This window comes from Protopterus annectens, chromosome 4.part1 (assembly GCF_019279795.1).
Source record: "Protopterus annectens isolate FY-2018-M chromosome 4.part1, PAN1.0, whole genome shotgun sequence".
Classification (NCBI taxonomy): Eukaryota; Metazoa; Chordata; order Ceratodontiformes; family Protopteridae; genus Protopterus; species Protopterus annectens.
The window spans coordinates 518,158,659-518,183,922 of record NC_056734.1 but is presented as its reverse complement, the minus strand read 5'-3'; the positions used below and the strand labels follow the sequence as shown (position 1 = coordinate 518,183,922).

The following is a 25,264-nucleotide window of genomic DNA, read 5'->3' as shown; positions in this document are numbered from 1 at the left end:
AAGAAAAAATATTTTCTGACTTTTCTCTAAATGTCAAAGACATCTTTGATACTACATTTAAGCTGTGTTAAAGTGCAAATTGGTATAAACAACAAACATTTAACGTTTAAAGCTTAGCATTTCAGTACCGTGATGCTTTCTTATGTAAATTTGTCAAAAGAGGTGACAACTGCCTTTGAACCATTGACTGATCTAATTGCTGTGTTTAGCTATGAAAGGCATGGCTACATTGGAAGGAGTTGTGAATCAGTGTAAGTTCTCTTCCTATCTGCAATAAAGACGATGGAGAACAGACCTCTCTCTCTTGTTTACAGCAGCCTGAGGTCTTGACTACAAATTTCTGTGTCTGTGGTATGTCATGCAAGTGTAGACCAATTCCATTGCAATTTGTGTGAGAAGTTAAGCTTAAAGTGAGTGGTCTTTCCTTTCCTTTGTGATACCAAAGTGAGGAAATTAAGTTGTAAAGACATACATCCTGGAGAGTTTCTCCCCGGGCCTCCACTGAAAATTGGCTTTGTTCCAAGTCGGACTTTCTTGGTAAGTAAATATAAAAGTACAAGCAGGTTTCCGGTACCTACACAGTACTGTAATTCTATTGTAGTGAGAAATGCAACCTAAGAGTTTAAAGTGTAGGAGAAGGTGGAGTTTTCCTTTAAGAATACACAGCCCTGAATATGCTCCTAGTGAAAGTGGGAGGTGGCCGCAGCAGCCTGACCTGCTTAAAGATGCACAGTCCTGATAAAGTGAAAGGAATAGGTGTCAAAACAGAGAGCTTGTCAGAAACCGGGCTCTTAGTTGCAAAATACCAATACCTTGTATAAACAGCTGTACCTCTGCTCATCATTAAAGAGGTTATATTCTGTATTTCTCATTAGTGAACTGATGAAAATGTTCCTGACTTGGCAGATTTGCAGATAAGCAGTGCAAATTTTAAGAAAGCACAATAGAAATGCAACACGTTAGGAATGGCCAGAATAAAGGAGAAGCAGTTAAGGGGACTGGTGTCATGTCATAACTATGTTTTGAGGATTAACTTGCTGTACAGGGCAATCAACGTTAAGGAAAAATATTGCACCATATGTTGGTTCCAAACTACTTTAGAACATTTGTGATAAAACTGGTGCATATCCATGTTTTAGTAGGACTCTTAAGGATGGATGAAACTAAAGCTAGAATTTTAGCTGGATTTAATTCATCTGTTGTAATGCAAGCCATTGAAAGCATTTATGCAGTTTTAGTTTAGAGATACCTGTGCCTGTCATTGATCCCCATTTGAGCAGATAGTTTTGGACCTTTGTAGGTCCGTTAGTAAACGTAGTAATGGTTACTATTATTTGCCTGTTTTTACTGACTTTTTTTCCCTGAGTACTCCTATTAAAAGCTAATGTTAAGTCAATAGCCAGAGACCTAGTGTTACGTTCTGCAAGGTAAGCGTTCCCAAAGAAATAAGTCGCAGACTAAAAATCATCTTTTGTGTCCAGGTAATACACCGGATTGCTAGTATTTTAAAGTAGGAGTTCTTTAGTGTACCATCACCACCAACCAGATGGATTAGATGAGCACTTTAATACTCTGAAGTCTGTGCTAAAGAAGGCCATATAAGAGGGTGGTAAGAAATGGGATTAGGTACAGGAAAGTAAGAGAAGTGCCTCAGTGTTAAGGATTTACCTGATTAGAGTTGCTATGTGACAGACTTCCACAAGATTTGATGGGCATGGCAAAGAAAAGGAAAAACTTTACAAACTTGCAAAAGTAACATTAGTCAGTCCATGGTACAATCCATGCCTGATTCTTAACTCTTAAGACCTGTCTGTAAATTTTGCCAAAATTAGGTTTTATATGACAGAAGCCATATATCTGAGGTATGTGATTTGAGAGAGGGGTATTTATATGCCATTCAGATAAAATAAAAACTGACATTATACTATCTGTACTAGTACTAAATTACAAGTGGAAGCTTTCTTAAGGCTGTTGGGCTACTGTAGAAATTTCTTTACTACCATAGCCAAGACTTGTAAAATTGTGAGACTCCTATCCAGAATGGATGGACCGTAGAAATAGAGGAGGCATTTATTCATGTTTAGAACCAGTCTTGTCTGTCCCTGACTTTATTAGCATGTATACTTTTTGCCCCCATGATTGACTTTCAAATCCTACCATACCAGTCAGACTTGAACCTATTCATTCCCTAGTTGTGGCTCTACCCAGATCACTTTGGCAAGAACCATTTCAGGTGAGGAATGTCAGGTTGGACATGTCATTTAGTTATTCATGAGCATTTTGTGCCCTCAGTGGCTTGTTGGCAAAGATGTTTTTGCGATTAGCCTAACCATCCATACCTGAATAGGGGAGCCACATCGTCTTCCCCTAAGCAAATGCATGCTCCTAATACATTTGATTGATGAAGGCTACCTCCATTCGGTGGCTGTGTGTACCACATGCATGCCCCCAGGTTGGGGGTCCACCATCTTCCTGTGAAGAACTGCTACACCTTGAAACCAGCTTGTACTCCCTTCCTTCAGGATGTTGTTTCCCATCATCACTGTCAACTCTTATCAAGCGCCATAATCACTAATCGAACTTGCATAGCCTGGGTTTTAGTCAGAGCTTTATCTTTCTATTCCAGTGAACTGACACTTTTTACTGACCCTTTAATTATGTAAACAAATGCATTCACAGTAGGGTTGTGAGCTATTTTGTAAGTAATTGGGTGGGATGAAGACATGGAAGATGAGGATGTAGAATTGTTCTATGAACAACTTCAAAATGAAATAAATCGCATGTCGAAACAAGTTCTACTGATCTTTATGGGGAATTCAATGCAAAAGTAGGAAGCGCACCTGAAGATGCAGTTGTTGGAAAGCACTGCATAGGGGAGAGAATGAAGCCAGTGATAACTTTGTACAGTTTTACAAAACAACCTGTCAATCATGAGTACACATTTTCATCACCACAAATGTCACCAGTGCAAATGGACTTCTCCAAATTGCATATATTGAAATCAAATTGACTATATCTGCAAAGGACAGAGATGGCCATCTTCCATGTTGATGGCAAGGACTAAACCAGGAGATGATTGTGGAAGCAACCACAAGATTTTGACATGTAAGATCAAGGTAAAGCTTCACAAGAAGAAGATCATTGGAGACCTTCCAAAGTATGACATTGAAAATATTCCACAAGACTACTGGATAAAATTAAGTAACAAATTTGCCATTCTTGATACAGGAGATAGAGAGCCTGAAGAGTTGTGGAATGACGTTAAAACTGTCATTTAGTAACAAAGCTGAAAAAAAAAACACTTCACAAGAGAGAGGGAGGGAGAGAGAGAGACAAAAATCACCTTGGATCTTGGAAGAAAGTAGAAAAGTAGCAGAGCAAAGAACACAAGCAAAATTTTAGTGTGATATCTTCTCTGTCACAAATGAACCGGGAGTTTCAACTTCAAATTTGTAAAGACAACGATATTTCAAGGATATCTGTCCAAAAATAGAATCGGAGCATGTAAACAGAAAAAACCATAATAGCTTATCGGGATAGTAAGAGATTGCAGCAAAAATTCCAACCTCAGTTGGGGATGCTTAAAGATGCTAGTGACGCCAATGGAATATTGAATGATAAAAGGCAATGTGGATAACATTGAACCATATATTTTCAAAAGAAAGTCATAGCAGCAATTGTAGCTTTATCGATTTTAAGTCACCTGGCATTGATGGTATTCCTACCTTGACCTAGCCAAAGCCTTTGACACTATTCCCCACTCAGGCATAAAAGATTAACTCTCCCAGCTAGGCATCAACCTTTACGTTACCAGATGGGTAGCTAACTGATAGAACCCACTCAGTCAAAGTAGGGGAAGCCACCTCTAGTAGTAGACCTGTAACGAGCGATGTACCCCAAGGATCGGTCTTGGGGCCTCTACTGTCTGGGATATACTTTTCTGACGTGCAAGCCAAAACCAGTGGTCTGTGGCTGTCCAAGTTTGCAGATGACTGCAAGCTGGGCACTGTCTTTAATTCCCCTAGTGATGTGAACATCCTAGGGCCTTACCCAAAGTAATGGCTGGTGCCAGAAGCAGGCCTCAAACTGAATGCCAAGAAATGCATCCTTATCTCCTTTGGGGAAAATGTCATTCCCACTAATTATCACATTAATAACAATGTACTAAGCATGCAGTCAGTCGTGCAGGACTTGGGTACCCAGGTTGATAGCAACTTGACTTTTGACCACCACATTGCCTCCGTTGTATGGAAGGCTTTCCACATGGCCCACCTCATAAGTAAGGATATTTAATCCAGGAACAAGGTCATAACATCCCTGTATTCCTCCCACATCAGACCCATTATCGAATACAGTGCCCCCTTCAGCATGTACCTTGCCAAGCACATGCAGCAGTTGGAGAGACCACAGAGGTTCCTGACCAGGAAAATCCAGGGTCTCAAACACCTATCATATACAGATAGGCTAAAAGCCCTACCTGTCTACTTAGTCTCTTGCAGACTGCTCTGAGGAGACCTGTGTCTGGCATACAAGGCCATTTCAGACCCAACCTTGATGGAGTTGCTGCATGTCCGTAAAACAAACTCCACTTGTGCAACCCACATGCAAGGCCGTAACCTGGTCTGTGACATTAATAGAACTTGTTGGTGGGATAGATTTGTGTCACAAAGAGTCCCCTATCTGTGCAATAGACTCCCTCTCCATGTCAAGCAGAGTACCTCTCTAGCCCTCTTTTTTTTTTTTTTTTTTTTTTTTTTTTAAGAGGAATCTGGATGACTGGATGGGAAACAGAAAAATATCCCTGGGATCCCACCTCTGTCCCTGCTGGACAGGAGAAACAGTGAAATTCTTGGCTAGGCTAGGCTTATAAGGGCCTCCAGGCCAATAACGTAGTGTCATCCTATGAACCTATTCCAAAATGAATTGATAAAAGGCTCAGAAGGGGCTATCATGGCTCTCGCTCGACTGTGTCAAAAGATTTGGAAGGGAAAAACTTGGCCAACTGACTGGTGAAGATCATTGTTCATACCTATACCGAATAAAGATGACACTAAGGATTGTAACAACTACAGAACGATTCCACTAATTCCACATGCCAGCAAAATACTGCTGAACAATTGTACATTGAACAAGAACTACCCAAGTTCAGGCTGATTTCAAAAATTGTCAGGGAATGAGACATTATCGACAATGTTAGATGGATATTGGAGAAGAGCAAAGAATACCAAAAGCCCATATATTTTTGCTTCGAGTACAGCAAATCTTTTGACTGTGTGGATCATTATAAACTGTGGAGAGCTGGAGCACAAATGGGAGTACCCAGACGCACAACTCTGCTGATAAAGAGCCTTTATAAAAAATCAGTAAGCTGCAGTGAGAACTGAATGTGGCAACACTGATTGGTTTCCAATAGTCTGGCAAGGATGCATCTTGTCACCTTACCTGTTCAACCTTTATGATGAAGCCATCTTCAGAAAAGCAAACTTGGAAGAAGAGAGTGTCTGTTTTTTAAAGTTGGAGGCTGAAATATAAACCACTTGCTCTATGCAGATGACGCTCTTCACCAGAAGCAAAGAAGACCTGCTGTATCTACTGAGAAAAGTTTTGAAGCTAAAAGTAGTAGCACGGGATTAGAACTGAACATAAACAAGATGAAGAGTATGAACACAGAAATTGATGACTATTTTGAGCTTGAAGACGACAGAATGAAAGTTGTAAAGAATTTTAATCTCATGGGCTCTTTTGTAAATATGGAAGCAACTACCAGGGAAGAAATTTCTCAGAATAGCACTTGGTTGCTCTACAATGAAGGCTCTCAACAGAGTAGTCAGAAGCATGGGAATAACATTCAAAACAAAGATCGGACTTGTCCATGCACTCGTTTTTCTCTGGTTAATTAGATTTGAAAGCTGGACAGTACAGAAATGGGACAGAAAGAAGATTGACTCATTTAAACTTTGGTGCTGGATAAGGATTCTGTGCATGCTGTGGACCGCCAGAAGAACTAACAAATCGATTTCAGAAGAGATCAAACTGGCTATGTTACTCAAAACCCAAATGATGAAGTTACAAGTGTCTTATTTTAATCATACCGTTAGGAGGGAGAGATCACACTGGAGAAGGACATTGTTTGGAAAGATCAAAGGAATCGGGCAAAGAGGGTGATGTTTAACCTGATGGCTGGACATGTTGACGACAACCATAAGATGACGCTGAATGACTCACCAGACTCACATGGAACCAGTTTCTTTTTGGATCTTTAATTCGTCAAGTCACTAGGGCTCAAACCCAAGTCTAGGGCACCTAGAGAGAGGAGAGAACCCAATCCAGTACCTAAATACAGTGAAGTAAGACTGAGAAAAGATACTCCACCCTAGATTGAATGCATTACTGTTAAGTGGGCAATAACTTCTGTATTTGTTCGGGTGTCATTTCACTTTGGTAGCTGACCATGTACCCTGAATGGGGCTGTGTAAGCAACAGGATGTAAACAGTTGTGTTGGTGGACTTTGTAATGAATAGTGTTCATTCGACCATCATGCATAGGTCTAGAAATTGTCACAAAAATGCAAATGGGTTATCCCTTTCTCATGATCCACCCCATTCAGAATATGTATGTATGTATATGTATGTATATGTATATATATATATATATATATATATATTATACACACACACGCATATATGTATGTATGCTGTGTATTATATATGCTGTGTATTATGTTAGGAACCTAGTGGTAGTATGTGTAGTCAGTATTATGGTAGTGAAATCCTGTGATAGTATAGTTATATGAGAATTCGCTGGAAAAGTTGTTAAAAAGTAGAGCTTGTATGTAGTCACAGTGGTCAGAGGCATTTGCCCATCAATGACACAAATTGCTAGGCTGAGTTTGGAGGCTGTTGGTGAATCTTGACCAGGCAAAGCTATTGAATCGTTGGATGTCCTGAAGGTTTACTCGAGAAACACTATTAACTTGAGAATGTTACCTGCAAGGCAGCTTGGCCTGAGTAGCTCCAGCTCTCAGAACTGTGTGGATCATGCTACATTGAGAAATTTTTATAATGGGACTGGTCAACACAGAGTTGAACTGTAAGCTGACCAGAACTGTATTGAGCAAAAGTGTGCTTATTTTTGTTGGAAGAGAACTTTGATTTTCATTTTACTGTAAATAATTGCACTTATCACACCAGAAACACTTTCTTCAGTTTGTCTGCAACAGTATGTATAACAAATCTCAGCTTTACTGATAGGCATGGCTGGTGTGGTGCACTGAATATTTATAGTATGTCTGTAAATGGTAGAGTCTGCTGGGGACAGTAGAGCACTTGTGATATTTTTACAAAGTGAAAAAAAGATGTCGACATAATCCGAGTTTCAGAAATCCCATTTCTTTGATTTCCTAACAGATGGTTCTAAATACTGGCCCGTAACAGTGTTACAAGAAAAGGTATAATTCGCAATATCCTTGCTGTGAAGGATTAAAAAAAAATTCTTTGTGATTGATGTAGCTGGTTACCTTGCGTGTTTTTTAGAGAAGAAAAGTCAGTTTTGCAGTACTGTTCTTATGGACTTGGAAGGCTGCATCATCGGCTTCTAAAACTTAGTTTCCAAGAGCAGGAGATCAAAGTTTATTGTGAGACACAAAAGGGTATTGATTTGAGGATTCAGTGGTTGTTATTCTGGTGGAAGCAGAAATACAGTGTATTGATCTTAGTTGGAGGAGGTAGCATGTCATTACACCCTACTAAAGTGTTCCCTCTAGTGGCATTACCAGCCAATTATTTTATTTTTATAATAGTTATTCTCACATCTGCTAAATGACTTCCACGGTGGTGCAGTGGTAGCGTTGTTGCCTCACAGCAAGAGGTTCTCCCATTCGATTCTCAGCTGGAGTGCCTTCTGTGTGGAGTCTGTATGTCTTCCCCGTGGTTGGGTGGCATTCAAAAGACCTGCGTAAGGGCATGCCTTCGTTGAAGGCTGGACGTCGAGCTGGCACCTCAGCGTTCATGAAAATTTACTGCCAATCATTAGCGGACCAGAGTTCTGCTGTGGCGACCCCTAACCGGGAAAAGCCAAAAGACAAACAATTCTCACTTTTGCTAAATCTGCATTTATGCCACTCCCCACCTGACATGCACTCCAGCAGGAGACAGTGGTCCAGAGCCTGTGAATTGTTGCTAGCTTGTTTTTCTTTTACTACGTCACTACAGTAGACTAAATAGTCATGACCCAGGCCATGAGTCATATGGTACATGCAAGCGGTGTTAATTCAACAGTGACAAATTTATATACTGTTTTCTTTTATGTAAAATAAATATGAACTTCTGTAGCATAGTATAAGAAACGTATAACACGGTGTAATAGTTTAGAAGCTAAATTAATTTAAATGGTTATATGCTACAAATTAATAGCACAGATCCTGTATTAATGTACTGGACAAGGTGGTAGAAGCATACAGTGGTGTGGAGTGGTAGCATCATTTGGCTGGTGTTTATTGATGCAGCTGGATAGCTAGAAACAGTGATAATATGATGCAGAATGAATAGGTTATAGTGTTACTAGTGTAAAGTAGATCTTCTTAACTACCTTTGGGTCTAACCATTTTCAGATGTATTTACAAATCGTTAACTTCCTAAAAATGAAAAGCAAGTCTGTTTTGAAAGCTGCAAGTCTTTAAGCTAAATGAATTCCAAACTGCAGAGATTAGTTTAGAATGAACATTCATGTTTGTGAAAGTGAGTAAAGGTCACTCAGAGTAGCATATTTTAGTTGGTTGGTGTCATGGGGCATACTTTGTGCATAATTTGTTTAAAAGTTAGAGTGGATGGGAAGGGGGTAGACATTCTTTTTTTAATGGATAGCAGTCTGCATTATATATGTGTTCCCTTGTTCAGAATGGTGACAGCTAAGCAGTTTTTATGAAGTGGTGTTTGTAATATGTGGGTGCTTTTGTGAAGCTGATGGCCTAAGTAGTTCAGACTTGTAGTTTTGAGTGCTAGGCATTTTTAGTTCTTCATCTGAGCGCTTCAGGAGATGAGAGCGCTAGTAGTTTTAGTATAGTACATTAGCCAATTTCCTGGTTGTAAGAGGATGCTTGAGTGCTAGGGTTTTCTATGAGATCTCTGATAATGCTTTAGAAAGGTAGTATATGCAAGCCAGTGGAGTTGAAGACAGGGTCTTTCCTCAACTTGGCTACACAACTTTTATTATTGTGTATTGTTACTAAGAACTTGCATAATAGCAGGCAGATTCAAAATAACATAATTAAACTTAAGAAAAAATTTTAATTCTGTTGTAAATTATTCTTATGTACTCCTCCTCCCACATTATCTTGCAATGTGACCAGTTACTACATTATAATAGTGGCAATATTTTCCTGATTTGATATTTGTCCCTATTTCCAAGTATTAGTATTATGGCCAGTTATTAATGCATCATTGTAATAGCAAGAGCCTTTACTGCCTTTTTACGATAGTGGTGATTAAATTACAGGCTGTTGCATTTATGTGGGACCCTTTATTTCCCTCTCCCACTTCAGCCACCTAGTCATCTAAATTTTTATCCATACAGATTCATTACCATTTACACAGCTACACCAACTAAAGAAATGTTAATTTTTCCCACTCTGTCTACTCCATTCTTTGTGACAAACATCCATTATAGGTAGTGCATGGTTCTTGTCTAGGAAAACCATGTACAGGACAACATAACATCCCTTCTAATAAAACTTAAAACGTACTTCACACATCACAGTCACTTCTGCAGTTGCAAAATATACGAGTTAATAAGTTATGGTCTATTAATGTCCCCATTTGGCTTCTCCACGCCAATGCTAAGTAATAACCTCCTTAAAGGAAAACTCCACTACCTCCTACTGTTTCACTCAACTTTTATACTGGTAATTTAGTCATTTTGATGTCAGGATCACCGCAAGTATTCCATAAAGACAGAGGTGTGATTCAAAGGCAGTTGTGACCTCTTCTGACAGATTTATATAAGCAGTATCACAGTATTGAAATGTTAAGCTTTAAACTTTAAATGTGTGTTTATACTGATTTGCATTTTAAGATTACTTAAATTTAGAGAAAAGTCAAGATTTTTTTTCTTCTAAGGCAACAACACATTTAAGTGTGGGGGGGAGGGGGCTATCAACTCATCTTGGACTATAAAAAGATACTTGATCAAAGGCCTTGAGTAGCTACATTTTGGTTGCAGCTGTATAATTAGTATACTATAAAACAAGTTCTGCAGCACACACAATTGAGGGTCATTTTAAGAAATAAAGGAAGTAGTCCTGTTGCAGCAGGTATGTAGCTGTGACTAACTCTAATGCCATTATATGTCATTGGCTTGATAATACACCACTACTTCCTTATGAATAGCATGACTCATAAATTGGACTTGAAATGGATTTTGAGAAAGAGAGGGGCTTGAAAAAAACAAGATCACGTTAATATGTCAAGCCCCCATTGGCAGCCATTTTGCAGAACACATTTTAAAATTCTATAAGAAGCTGTGATTTTGTTGCGTTTAAAATAGCTCAGAAAACAGAGGGTGAAAAAATAGATTTTTTTTTTTTTTTAGTTGGTGGAGTTTTCCTTTAACTATTTTCAAAAAGTTCATCTGTTAAGTAATAGTCACCCATTGAAGCCAGAATTACCACTTGTTCGTGTATGCTTTGTACTTTTCCAGTTTTCCCCTCCTTGACTCCCTGTAACTAATATAATTGATTCTTATTTATTGTTTCTTTTTTTTTTTTTTTTTTTTGTCATCAGGTGAGTGAGCTGGTACAAGACCATTTTCGGCTAGTTCCTGAGGCATGTGGCAAAGATGAAGCAGTTACATACATGTACAATTGACATCTGAACAGTTAACGCATGCATACATACACAGAAGGATCCTTTTCATCTACTTCCTTGACCTTGAGGTAAAGGCAGTAATAGTTATGTACATATACAGGACTGTGCACAGTAAATGATAAAAATTCATATAAGGTAATATGAATCATTTTAGTAAACCGTATTAAAGATACACAACAGGTAAAACATGTAATGCTCAAGCTAAATGCCAAAAAGTGCATAGTCATACCCTTTGGAAAAAACAAAGTACCCACAAACTACCACATTGGTGGTAGCCCCCTAAATACAGAAGACTTAATAAGGGATCTGGGGACCCAAGTAGATAGTAACCTCTCCTTTGATATTCACGTTGCCAAAGTGGTTAGAAAATCCTTCTATGTTGCCCACCTAATCACAAAAGGGTTTGCATCCAGATCGAAAGAGGTTATTGGGCCCCTCTACGCATCACTCATCAGTCCCCTCATAGAGTACAGTGCCCCATTTGGGATGTACCTTACAAGACACCTGCAACAACTGGAAAGACCACAGAAGTGCCTCGCGAAGAGGATCACTGGCCTCAAGCATATGCCCTCTACAGCTCGACTGAAGAAACTGCAGCTGTATTCTGTTGGATACTGCCTACTCCGAGGTGATCTCTGCCTGACATACAAGGCCATGTCCAACCCAGAATTGATGGACATGCTCCACCTAAAGAAAACCATATCCCATCGAGCCACACGCTCCAGGGATCTAAACCTCCCCACAACAATAAATAGGACGTGCTGGAGGGATAGATTCCTGTCCCAGAGACTTCCCATGCTCTAGAACAAGATTCCAATCTACATTAGGCAGAGCTCCTCACTAACCCGCTTCAAAAGAAACCTTGACGAGTGGATGGGAATCAGAAAGTTTACGCCAGGGATCACTTCAGTGGCTCTGCTGGACAGAGGCACAGGGAAATAATCTAAGGGGCAGCGAAAGCCAACACATTCCGGCTAGGCTTATAAAAGCATCCGGGCAGATAGCCTAGTACCATCCCATGAATAACAAAAATAAAAGAACTTGAATCAAATAAAAATGAGACCTGGATGCATAGTGCTTCTATCGTGAAATTGCTTATATTCCATAAAATCAACAATAATGAACCAGATCTATTAAGGAAGTCTGTTTTTCCTTTCTGTTTACGTTAACTCTTCAATCCTTCCCTCACCCACTAAGCAGCTTGGCTGTCATCCTCCAAGTGCCTTTGTAGTTCACCTGCCAAAGCAACACTGATCCAACGCTTATAGCCCTTGCAACAAACGGGATCTTTTCCTGAGTGAGCATTCTACATATCTGATTCTCCTTCACCATTCAGTCAACAGTCTTCAAAACGTAGCGTACTTTGCTTTAAAAAAATCAGCTTGTTTTACAATATATGTTGATTCATATATTGGTTTATTATGATGTTGCATACATTGAATGTTTGTAACCAAATCCAAAAACTGTAAACTTCTGTTAAATATTTGTTCTTAATGTATTTGTTACATCTGTATTTTGAACTTGGCATACATCTAGAAAAGGTCTGCAATTGGTCATGCATTAACCTGGGTAAACTAAAAATTAAAATGTTTTGCAGTTTCAGTGAAAAATATTTTTTGTGACACAGATTTTTACTAGTAGTTTTGAACCAGTACAGTTGCTTGTGAAAGCTCTTTTTGAGGTTTGTTTTTATGTTTACCTACTCTGAGGAGAACTGCAAAATGAGTAGTATAGTTTGGTTAGTTGATTCATGGAAAAAGTATCGTACACAAAACTGATTCCAGTAGTACATGGCATTGTTAAGTTGCCTGCTGCAGAGTATTAACTGCTAGCTTTCTCTAGTTAGTTATTTGAACTACTGCATGGATTATTTAATGAAGTGTGTGGCATAAAGGCATTGTGAGTATTAGTGCGTGGGTAGCATTGTAATGGAATGAGTTTTGTTAATGCAAACTGTATGTGGATTGGAGTTCACCTTGATTATAAAATTGATGCTTAAATAAGTGCTGATGTCGTTATGTCTTGCTTCTCTAGTTTTTAGCCGTCATTTCCCAGAATGACGTATACAAAAGGAGTGTTAGGAAACTGAAGCCTAAAAAGGCAAAGCATGTTAAAGGTTTATGAGTGAACATTTGGACACACGTTGTATTGGACAAAGATAAAGTCTAATTACCTGGTGTTTCATTGTTAGCTGCTGGATATTTATCTGACCTCCGTGCTGTAACTCTGCTAATAGAATTGCTGTCTTGCTGAAGAATGTCTGACGGCTCAACATTTTATTCAGAGTATTTTGCATTAAACTATTCAAGTGTCAGGTCCTTCATATCCATAAAAATGGCATGTGTAAGTAATCTTTTGGATATCTTTGAGTAAATCAAATGTGAACCACTGCAGAGTGTAGCAGAATCATTGTAACCCTACATCAAGCCATGTTTTTTTTAAACAAGAAACATCTTTGCGTTTGTCATACGTGATAATTTAATCATACATTTATATAAATGAAAACAAACCGTAGTGACATACGTTTAGTTGCAAACATTGTCACTTATCTATCCAGTCATTCAGTCAAACATTACATAGCTCATTCAAATCCTGCCTTCTTTTTAAACCTCATTCCTCCTCTGCATGTATTGTTCCCACAATTCCCATTTTTCTATGTAATTTACTCTTACCGTTTTCTAATGATTTCAATCCCATTTGTCTCTGTTATTATATTCGCTACTTCTATTATAGTTGGTTTAGGCTTTGATTTCTATTTTCTAGTAATTGCTTTTTTTGGCAGTTACTATAATTAGACTCAGTCTAGGCAATTCCGATTCTGCATCATGGCTCAAAATAATAATTTCCTTAGTACAGCAATTTGCTCAACCAGTTTCTCTGATAGAGTAGTCTGCAGGGAATCTTTAAGGTATGGCAGTTCATTACACTTCAGAAAGTATGTTTTCAATTGCCTCTTTCTTACCCATCACACCTCCAACATTTGCTGTCCTCCTGAGGAAGAATTCTGTGGAGTTTAGACAGGCAGTATTAAAATATCTGTGTAAACACTACCAAGCAAGGATCCTAAATCTTTTAGACTTTTTGTTAACATGTTTAGGAGACATGCATGAATTTCCCCATTGTTTCTTTTTGAACTGCTTATTCAATCTCTCTTCCTAATCCTTTTTCATGTCTTCTGATTGATTTTTATAGTTGTGCAATATTTTGTGTGCTCTACTAATTTAATTATTCCTGTTTTAACGGCAGCTTCTGTTCTAGATTCCACTAAAAACTCAAACAGTGCTGGTCTTTCACTTGGATCCCCCTATTTATTTCTTTGTGTATACTCTGCCTTTCCTGTCAAGAATTGATATCAGTCTCTAGCCTATAGTCCAAATAAATTTGTGGCCTCTTCCCATTCTATTACATTTCTCTCTCTAATTATTTGCTCCCAATACCTTGGTTCTTTTGCCAGTTTTCTCCAATAAATTCCAGCTCGCTGTTGCCCATTTTGTCTGTATCCCTAATTGCAGTCCTCCTTATCAGAATCTCCTATCTCCATTTCTGTGTTGACTTAGTTCTTAGAATACTTTCTGCTACTTTTAACAGTAACCATACAGAACATTATATTCATATTCCCCTTAAGGATCTGCATCCAAAATCCGGATGTTTCTTGAGCTTTCCCCACTGTTTCATCATCCCTTTCCACTTTAAATTATAGGTTCCTGCTTGTGCTGCCTATAGGAGCCTCAACTGTGTAGCTCTGGAATACCCCTTCAGATTGGGTAATACCAACTGCCTTGTTCTATTGGAAGAATCTGCTTATCCCACTTGACTCTTGCCGTCCTCCTTCCCAGATAAAACCCTTCAGCTCTTTATTAATTGCTATCCACAACTTCTCTGGTTGATTAAAAAAAAAAAAAAAATATATATATATATAGCTTTTGGACATGCTACACCTAAAGAAATCCCAATCCCTCTGAGCTACACGCTCTAGGGACCTAAACCTTTTCACCACAATAAACAGGACATGCTGGAGGGATAGATTCCTGTCCCAGAGACTTCCCATACCGTGGAACAAGCTACCCATCTATGTCAAGCAAAGTTCCTCATTAGCACTCTTCAAGAAAAATCTTGATGAGTGGATGGAAAATAGGAAATACACCCTGGTGATCACTTCTGTTGCTCTGCTCGACAGAGGCACAGGAAAATAACTTTCTTGGGTGGCATAAGCCAGGGAACCTTGTTGGCTAGGCTTACTTAGGCCCTTGGGCCTAGTACCTACCTATGAACCTATGCATTCGCAGAGCTTATGGAACTGGGAGGTTTATGGCCCCACTCACTTATTCTACTACACAAGCGGATAGTGATGCTGTGGTAAGTCATTTATGCTAAGACTAATTTTTCTAGGTGTAGGAGGTTTTTGGAAAGGATTTTTGACAACCTCAGCTTATGCTGGCCTGGTGAGTATACCTGTGTGTGTGGCAGGGGTGCTCACAAAGCCTGGTTTGAAGTGAGAGGTATTCCTCCATGTTAATAAGGTATTTGTACCTAAGACTGTACTGTGAGGTATCAAGCATTAATTCACTGCTTGGGAGTATTGAGCAGTTCTTGTACTATCCACAGATCTCCACTGCTATGAAGTGGGGTTGTAGACAGGACAAAAGACAAAAGCTAAGCATAAATAACTTTGCAAATAATACAAATGTAGCAGGAGCACTTGTACATTTCAAACTAAAGTGAAACACGGCAATTAAGTATACTAGTCTTGCAAAGGATACCTTTCGATTCAGCAAAAAGGCTCATTAGTGGGATGGTTTACCAATATTTTCCATGAAGTCCAGTACATACCGGTTGGTCAGAGACCAGCAGGAATCAGCCAGCCCCCCCCCAGCAGAAGCACTAAACCCAAGAGGATTCCTGAACAACAATTCACAGGCTCTCCAGTGATAGGCAGTCTACCCTCAGATGTTACAGATTTTAAACATAAGCTGGAAAGACGGAACAGATTAACACACTGAATATTGCAGTGTGTGCTAACTGCATGGGGTGACAGGAGCCCCTGCAGCCAATTTGGTAGAAACAAGAATCCTGAGATTAAGTAAATCTCGTCTCATGTTTTCTGACATGCACCTAATTCTCAAAGAATCTAATACATTATGTGATTATGTGAGAAATGTACTTACACATCGATTCTGGAATCAAGGCTCTCACATACAGCAACTACAAATACCAAAACAGGTTGTCAGGAAAATACCTGTCACCTTTATAACTTGACAAGAAAGATCCATTTCTGAAGCTGGGTATTAAAACGGGTAAATTTTACAGGGTTGTGTCACTGTTGCTCCAGCACCAAGTTGACAAGGAACCATATCAACAAAGCAAACTGAACACACCAGGCCACAAAGTCCGTTGACTCTCACAGCATGGCTTCGGGTCTGGTTTAGTACCATGGTGGCTGTGACGTCTCGCAGACTTAAAAGCATAAACTATTTGGTCTCCCTTGAAAGAGTCTTTCTGGTGATCGATACAGCATCTGTGAGGCCATCAGTTGTAGTTTATGAAAACCAAGCAAACATGCAAAAGGCCTTGCATACAGTGGGGGAACTGGTTCATCAGCTGTTCAGCTGGCAGCCTTCACAGCAGCTCTGAAGAGCATAAAATCCTATTCAGTAGGTTACATATCGCAGTAACTGTAGAGTACATGCATGGTTCCGTCAGCCTACTTTTTTTTTCCATCTTATTCTTAGCTGCTGAGCTTGTACCTCAAAACAAAACAGATATGATCATCACTAAGAAACGTCTCGAATAAGCAGCAAAAGATGATATCATAAAAATCTGTATGTGATTCACTGACAGCATGCAAACCGCACAGAAAGACGCACCAAAGTTAAAACATTTTGCACCAAAAACATTTGGGGGACTTGTCTTGCTGCTATGGACACTAACTCGATGCTTCTTTAAAAAGAGTCCAGAACTTCAAACACAACTCAACGTGAACCTGGACATCCAACTTTTGTTTTACCAGACACAGAATCTTAATGCATACTACAACTCATCAGTTACATGTTAAATGGGTAAAGCAAATTTGTATTTCAGAGGCAATAGAATATAGTCACAAGGGAACAGTACATGCTCAGACTAGTATATAGCCATCTAGATACAAACAAGCAAAACATACACATTATATGTGTGCATATATGTAGTGCGTGTTGTGGGGGGAGGACCAGTGGCAGACTGCCCTTAATGGCAGCTCAAAGTCTGTACTGCAAGCCCTTTTTAAAGGGATAACTATAGTTATTTCAGAAACTGCTCATTTACCTATTGAACAAATGTTTACATGTGCTCCAGTTTGGATTGTCACATCTGTACAGCAACATATGCCACCCCACTCTTCTCCACGAGGCTCGGATACAAAGATCTAACAATAATTCCAAGATGAATTGCTCTTTTTTTTTTTATTATTTTTTTATTTTTTTTTTATTTTTTTTTTTCCACTGTAACCACATCACAAAATTGTGGACATGATCTATGGTTTCATGGAAGATAAAGCTATTTTCTATGGGCCTCTTACTCACCTCATCTGCCAGCCATCATCTCCATCTCTCCCAACATGCACACACAGTCATAGACAGACGGCCATCATCCAGAGCAGACATCAAGAGTATTTTGTTTAATCTAACCATGGTTACCTTCATAGGAGCCTGTACAGGACTTCCACAATGCAAAGATTGATGACCTGTGTATTCGTCCACACATGTATCTATCCTACCGCATACATGCAGCTTGATTGGAACTGGTCCCTTAGCTATTACACTGCTTGCTGGAACACAGTACCTCCAATGTGAATCAAAGAATGTGGTGTACCAGGCTGATGCCTCCCTCTCCCTAGGACAGGTGAACCGATACAGGCTGCCAACTCTCACTCTCTCCCACCAGCTCATCCAGAACATAGCATTCTGGGCTTTATTCCTCTGCATCACAAAACTGACATGATTCTACAGCATTCTGCTGATGAGCGGACAGAAGGCTAGTTATATATGCCAAGTCTGAACAAGCTACTAGATGGCCACAGCTGGGAAGGTTAAAGGACTATATGTGCCTGGCTCTGTGGCACAGGGATGAAGTCCCGACTGTGACCCAGACAATCTTAGTTTGTGGTAGCAACTTGAGTGCTTGAAATGCCAGGCAAGGTAAGATAGGACTGAGCAGTCGATGTCAGCCTGCCCATCTTGGGAGGAAAGAGGTGGAACTTGTCAGGTAAATACCATCAGCAAGTAAAAATTTGCACAGCAATGAAACAGCTGAGACCAAAGACATGCGCTTTGTATAAGTAGCCTTAGTGTATGTATTGGCAGGCATACACATGGGAAAAGGGTGACAAAGGCGCTCATGTTTGCCAACTGTGTACATGGGGTTAAGGACCATTAGAAATGTCCCATCCATCCACGTTAATGAGAAATTTATATAAGGCAGTGTATGAAGTGTCACTGAAAGCATCAGTGATATAGGGCTTCCTCTGCAAGACCCTTGAGCTGCTAGTTTAGATGATCTGTGTAAGGGTGGGTGCAGGAAGGCTGATGGTCTACCATTAGCAGTGGCATAAACTACCTTTATGTCTGTCTGGATGATTTCTCCCCTCTGTTCGTCCCTCTCGCAAGTCACTTTCCAATGACAAGGAACAAATTAACTCAGACTCACTGGAGAGGGGCTAATGGTTGGCAGAAGGGGAAGCAAAAGCACATAAGAAAAGAAAAAAAAAGTCTACTTTCGACTTGCAGATTTGTAGTTGCACTCCTATACGTTTCTATGCAAACTATAAATTCATACACTAGACAAAATTGTACATTCAGGATTATATGTTTCTACAAGTTGTTTTCATGTCATCATGCACACAGCCCAGATCATGTTTAAAATGGTCACTTTCTGATCAGTACATTCATACCAGAATACCAATAAAGATGCTAAAATATTACTAAGACAACATTATCAGGAACTTCAAAAAATCTCAACTCAACCAATACAATCATTCATACCTTTCAAACAGAATAACATGCACAGGATTTTTGCCAGACATAAAAGTACAAACAATAAATTATACCAATGCACAACTCTTGTGCTTACCAACATTATTCTAAAATACAAAGTTTAAAAGTATAAAGTATCAATGCTAAAACTGTTAAGTCTCCCAAAAAAGAAGTTCCCACTACTTGCAACTAACCGACACCCTACTTTCCATACATAAGTTGCTTCTTGTTACCTAGCTTGAATCTATCACACTCTTTAGTAACTCTAGGTTAGAAAATAGCTCTTCTTGCTCCAGTTTCTAAGAAAAAACACCTGAAAAAAAAACACGAGACTTCAGACATCCTAATTATCTCCAGCTAAAATGTGAGTACTCTATATACAACCAAATTAAGAAACTGTTAATACAACTAGATTACTAATCTGATCTCAAAACATGGTTACTGTAGACTTCCAAGATGGCTGCGCATTAGGGTTGCCACCTTTCTACTGTGCCATTTCCTGACAAACAAGCCCCGCCCCATGCACAATCAAGCCACACCCATTCCTTTTAATAGCCACACCCCTTTACTCCACCCTTCAGCATAAGTCTTTAATATCACATACAGTTACCAATAAGTAGAAAAATGTGCGACGAGTCAAAAAGTAAATAAAAAAAACTTTATTTAGCAATACTTCAAAAGGTTCACTACATACAACAGTACATCACACACAAGCATGGGAAAACTAAGCCCAATTCTCATATCACAGGTAGTACTAAAATGGAAATACAATTAGATATTAAAAACACCAGTTCATTCAAAGCAGTACATTAAGGGTTCACCACACACAATAGTAAAAGAAAAGCAACTGTTTAAAGTATCTTCAGTTTTGCTAGAAATCATTGCTTATACTTGAAGCTATATTTGGCATTTGATCTAGCAGCCTCAAGTAATGGCTGGTTATTTCTCACAAATGAATAAAATTGCGAACAACTCATGTTAAAGTTTAGCTTGACCTGCAACTCGGCCTTCACAAGTGACACAAGCATTCTATTTCTTACATCAGTCCACGCATTCCCCATAAGTGAAAAAACCCTTTCCACAAAGCTATTGCTGGGGGGGATTGAAAGAGTAAACTGCACCAGTCTGTAAAGTGGCTTGCAGTCTGGAGCTTTACTAAAAAAGTCACCCAGCGATCACTTACAGATGCCTCTGTCATCTGTAACAGGGCTGGCAATGCAGCAGTTAAAGTACAGTAGTCTGAGTAAAGTGCTTCAATGTCCACATCCAATTTGAAGAGCTCTGCAACTGTACGCAGTTCTGGCCAAGTTACAGGATGTTGGAGGCTGAGGACCTGCATAGCTTTAAAGGGACTATTATCATAGTCAAACCACTTCTGTAGGTAACAAAGTGCTTTACTGTAAAAATCACAGAAGGTCCTACAGACCTGCTGTGCGACAGCTGGAGTAAAGTGCTGTAAGGCAGATGAAACTTTAATATCAAAGAACTGGTCATCTAGCCTTCTCTGCAACTCCTCTTTTAGACTTTTCATCACGGTGTACAACTCTGGAGCAGAGAGAGTGTTACTTTCAAGTTTTGCTATAGACTTGTGGAATACCTGCAGGATGTAGTGCATGAAATATATGTAGCACTCTGCCTCAGACACATCCCCACTGATGCCATCCTCATCGGTCTCCACAAATTTCCAGATAAGGGGGTGACAGTCCTCAGGCCCTTGACTAATAAAATAACTTTTAATAGCAGGCCAACATTCTACCAGCCTTGCCACAGCTGGGAACAAAGACAGCCACCTTGTTACAACATGTTGCATTATTTCCTTAAAGTCCTGGTCTAGGAAAGAATAGAAGCCTTTCAACAGTGCCATTTTTTTAGCAGATGCTGAAAACTCACTATGTATTTTCAAAACCAGAGTCTCCACATCAAACTTTGCAAGGGCCTTGCTTGCATGCTTGGCACAGTTATGTATTACATGGCATAAACAGTTTGCTGCAATGATGTGAGGCACCTCAGATTTCAAACTTTTAAAAACAGACCTGCGCTTTCCATAATTGACTGAGGCATTGTCTGCAGCATAGCTAGCAATGTTTTGTACTTTGAGTCCTTTATGCACAAGGATGTCCCTTATTCTAGTAAAGATACATTCAGAACTTTCGTTATGATCCTCATAGAAATCGAGGAGTTTCTGTTGTGTGCCATGGGTGTGAGTAAAGTACTGAATAACTAAAGGGAACATTTTTCTGTTCCCTTTATTGGATGCATCTGATCCCACTGAGAAATAGGAATTGCCAAGTTCCTGCAGAAGGAGCTCCTCTGAATGAGGTGCAAGAACATTCATGACAATACTCTCAGATTTTGTCTTCCCACAGGTGAATTTCGAAGCCAAAGTAGAATCAGGGAAGACTGTCGGTGCCAGCTTACTTCCACAATCTATGGATACATATGAGTGACCATGTTTCACTCCATGATAGACTGCTGTCACTTCAGCTGCAGTGACTTTGGAAGCTTCACTGGTTACACTACGTGGCTGAATAAACTTGGTCATTACGAGGTTCTGCCTCTGGAGCTGAAGGCTTTGATGATGTTTGTCTGACTTCTGATGGCTTTTCAATGCCTTTTCCCCATCCCATTTTACAGTGAAAGTTGTTCCACAGGATGTGCACTTTGCCATGGCATCTGCATTTGGAACAGGTCGCACCCATGAGTAGCTTTGCTCCCACACCTTATTATAACTGCAGAAAAACCTCTTAGGAGACCAGTTCATTCAAAGCAGTGCATAAAGACAAACAGCCTCTTCTTGATGATCCATTGACCTTTTCCTGAACATGATTCCTGTAGGATCCTTGCTCAACACTACAATAAACCAAAACAGCTATTAATAGAAAATCAAAACACTTGTGACCAACACCAGTGCCTGGTGGGGCCTGTGTCAGTCAGTAGCCACTAGCCAGAGTTCACATTCACATGTGAATTTCCAGACTTTCACACCCTAGTAATACCAAGTTGGTATAGGGGAAAAAAAAATGAGACTCCTCATGAAAAATTACAGTGAAGGTAAAGCAATGAAAGGCAGAAGCAGCTCCTGTCTGAGGGACTTGCAGCTGTTACACTTGAACCTGGTGTGACAGCAGAATATGCACAGAAGGCATTCAACTGTGTGTAAAACACATGGGTCAGACACTACAGCAATGCACCAAATTAAGACCCTCTACTTTTATGTAGAACCCAGTGCAAACGTTATCCAGCCGAGTCTGAACACAGCAAGAAAGTTCAGGCATATTGTGGACTGACAAGATAAAGATGAAATACATGGCAGCTCAGCAATCATACCCTCTGGCTACAATTGTAATAACTTGCATAAAGACAAACAGGACATAGTGTGGGCCGACACAATGATAAACATGAAATATGTAACTCAGCAATCATAATACCCTCTGGCTGCAACAGTAATAACTTGCATAATGATAAGAGACCGTATGGGCAGACATAAAGATGAATTCGTAGCCCCACAATTCCAGATGCAACACCCCATATTAAGTGCAAAGCACAGAGACCAGTCAACTTGGGGCTGGTTTCTCCCCTTTCCACTCCAGATCCTCACCACCACCTCCTCTCACTGGCACAGTTAGAGTTGAGCATAGTGGCCAAGTGAAGACCTCGAGCACCCTATTTAACAGTGCTTTGGGCCCTGCTAAAGCAGTTGAGACACACTTGAGGTCTGATTTATATACACAAGGGAAAGGCTGGCACAAGTTTACTAACTATGCCCCCCCTTTTCCCCAGACTACAACATAATCAGCCAGCTACTCCTTATAAGCAACTTTAAGGCCCTAACAAAGTGTGTTCAGTCTTACTGTGCAATAGTAATAAACATTGCTAGTTTGACCAATGCCAAGGTAGTGGCCCAGTGTCACTAAATAAATATTTAAGTCGTCTCAAAACTTAAATATCTACACAACAAAACGTTAGAAAATATCCTGTGTATATTCACTGTAACAAGCTCAAAACCACATGAGATATTTCACATTGACAGTAGGTAAACATCACGGTGATGATAGACTAGAAAAGACAGTTCTACAGTCCAAGCATCCTATACAAATCATGTAGTCATATATTCACTGTAACATCAAATGAGCTAAGCTTTGGTATAGACGGTATACCCTAGAAAACACAGATAAAAGGTAAACAGTTGTGATGACAAACTAGACAAAAAAGCTACATTTAAGCCTCACTATACTACGAAGACTGTACACCCTAGAAAGACACCCTAGGAAGAAACACAGGTCAAGGTAAACATCACGGTGATGACAGACTAGAAAGACAGATCTACAGTCCAAGCATCTTATACAAATCACAAAGTCATTATATATTCACTGCAACCAAGTCCAAAACCAGATTAGAAACTGTTCTAGTTAATCACCACATGTTGAACATCTAGATAGTTACACACATCTTGTCACCATCAATGAATGAGATAGTGCCAGCACAGCTAGTGAATTAATATAAATTTAATATTTAAAAAATTCACTAGTAGCTGTGCTGGCAATATTTCATTCCCCTTGTCACACTAATCTTTGAAAATCTACCTTAATTCCAAAGAATTAATCCATTAAAAAAAATCCACTTACCTCCAGAAAAATCAGCAGCAGGGCTACTAAAACAAGCTCTCAGCAGCAGAAGAGAACAGGCAGCTAAAGGGCCAACACTTTAACCATTATGCCAACCCTCCCCTTCATACAACCCCAACTTGACTCTTCAGCTGCTCACCCTCCACACCCCTGAAGCATTATTTGACATAAAAGTTGCTAAAACTTCATAGTTAACTTACTTCTTTATAACAACACACCTGTTGAACGATACCCAGCAACTTGATGCTAGACAGATGAAAAGCACCAACATACCACAAGACATAATACTTTGTTGTGTGTTCTAGCAACTTTGGCCATATCAGAAAAGTGTATTCTTGCCATACTGTGTTATGACTGCAATTTCAATTTCACAAGTGCCCACAGAAATTAAATTTGCAAGGTGTACAATACAAGCTGCAAGTCAAATGGAGTCTACAGAACATGCACAGCCATTTAATTTGTATTTAATTATGCAAAAGAATGGTCATGCATGCCAACACAACATTCATAATCATGTTACAAACAATAAATGCAATGCATTTCCTCCCTGGCATACCATTCATCTTTCAACTGTTACCAACTTTTTTCTTCAGCGTTCTAACAACACTCTACAAAAGGAACCAAAGGATCCCACCTTTGTGCAGTTCTGCCTGCACAGATGCAGATCATACTGAGATCCCTAGCTAAATGCTACCCATCTGCTAAGTGGTGAGAATTTACCTTGGCTCTACGCAGATTTATGCAGGATTGCTGACACTCATTTAAAAAAATGAAATTACAATTTCCTGAGATAAACTTAATGAATTTACATATACAATCAATAATGTGATTCTGTCATTATTTTAATGTATAAAGTATATACAAGTATAAATAATGTATTTTAATGTATATTATATATATATATATATATATATATATATATATATATATATATATATATAGCAAATTAAGATTCTAATAATTTTAAATGCAAAATGATGAACACCGCAAAGAAAGTTTCACAAACAGCAATATAAGAAATACCAGTAACAGTGAATGTTAAGGCGAAATGACACATTTCATTAAATCTATTCCATCCCTGGCTATATGCTGTCCAAATACTGCTGCAATTGTAGGATACTTCAGTAAAAAATGAAAAGCGTGTCAGATGACATCATTTATGAGTCAAATGAAATATTAAAGCACTGAAACAAATCTCAGTAATTACAATCATTCACTAATGGCATAAAGTATCGTATTTTATAATTACTGTTGTGCAATATTGTCAACTACTGCTCTACCACCTCGTCACAAACTATGTGCACAGCAACAGGACAGTACCAGCGGCCATCTGAGACTGGTACTGGAAGCTGAGGTTGCTAGGCAGCTACCTAGACTCCTAGTGGTACTCCCAATCTAGCGACAGGTTGTATTTCGCTTCTACATCTGTGGGTTAAGGTAGAAGTGAGACTATTTCTTAGCTATTTCCATGATACATTGAATAAGATGTGGAATATACGAATAAAAAACTAACCAGCAGGGCTTCCAGGCAGCAGGCAGGGCTTCCTGGCAGCAGGCAGGGCTTCCTGGCAGCAGGCAGGGCTTCCAGGCAGCAGGCAGGGCTTCCAGGCAGCAGGCAGGGCTTCCAGGCAGCAGACAGGGCTTCCAGGCAGCAGACAGGGCTTCCAGGCAGCAGACAGGGCTTCCAGGCAGCAGGCAGGGCTTCCAGGCAGCAGGCAGGGCTTCCAGGCAGCAGGCAATCCACTGAAGACGACGTCCAACGGTCCAAGCAAG

At 39.6% G+C, this 25,264-nt stretch overlaps 1 protein-coding gene across 3 annotated transcripts in view; it reads left to right on the top strand.

The window, feature by feature from the left end:
- The window catches only part of PPP1R7 (protein phosphatase 1 regulatory subunit 7), a 917,460-nt gene that overhangs the window by 22,318 nt on the left and 869,878 nt on the right, over positions 1-25,264 (top strand). Inside the window, exon 1 of one of the 3 annotated variants that reach the window (XM_044070332.1) lies at positions 10,807-10,928. The exons of the other annotated variants lie outside the window; for them this stretch is intronic. The gene's annotated coding sequence lies outside the window, so the exon portion shown is untranslated. Of the gene's footprint in view, positions 1-10,806; positions 10,929-25,264 lie in introns of those variants that run through there. 3 annotated transcript variants of the gene reach the window in all.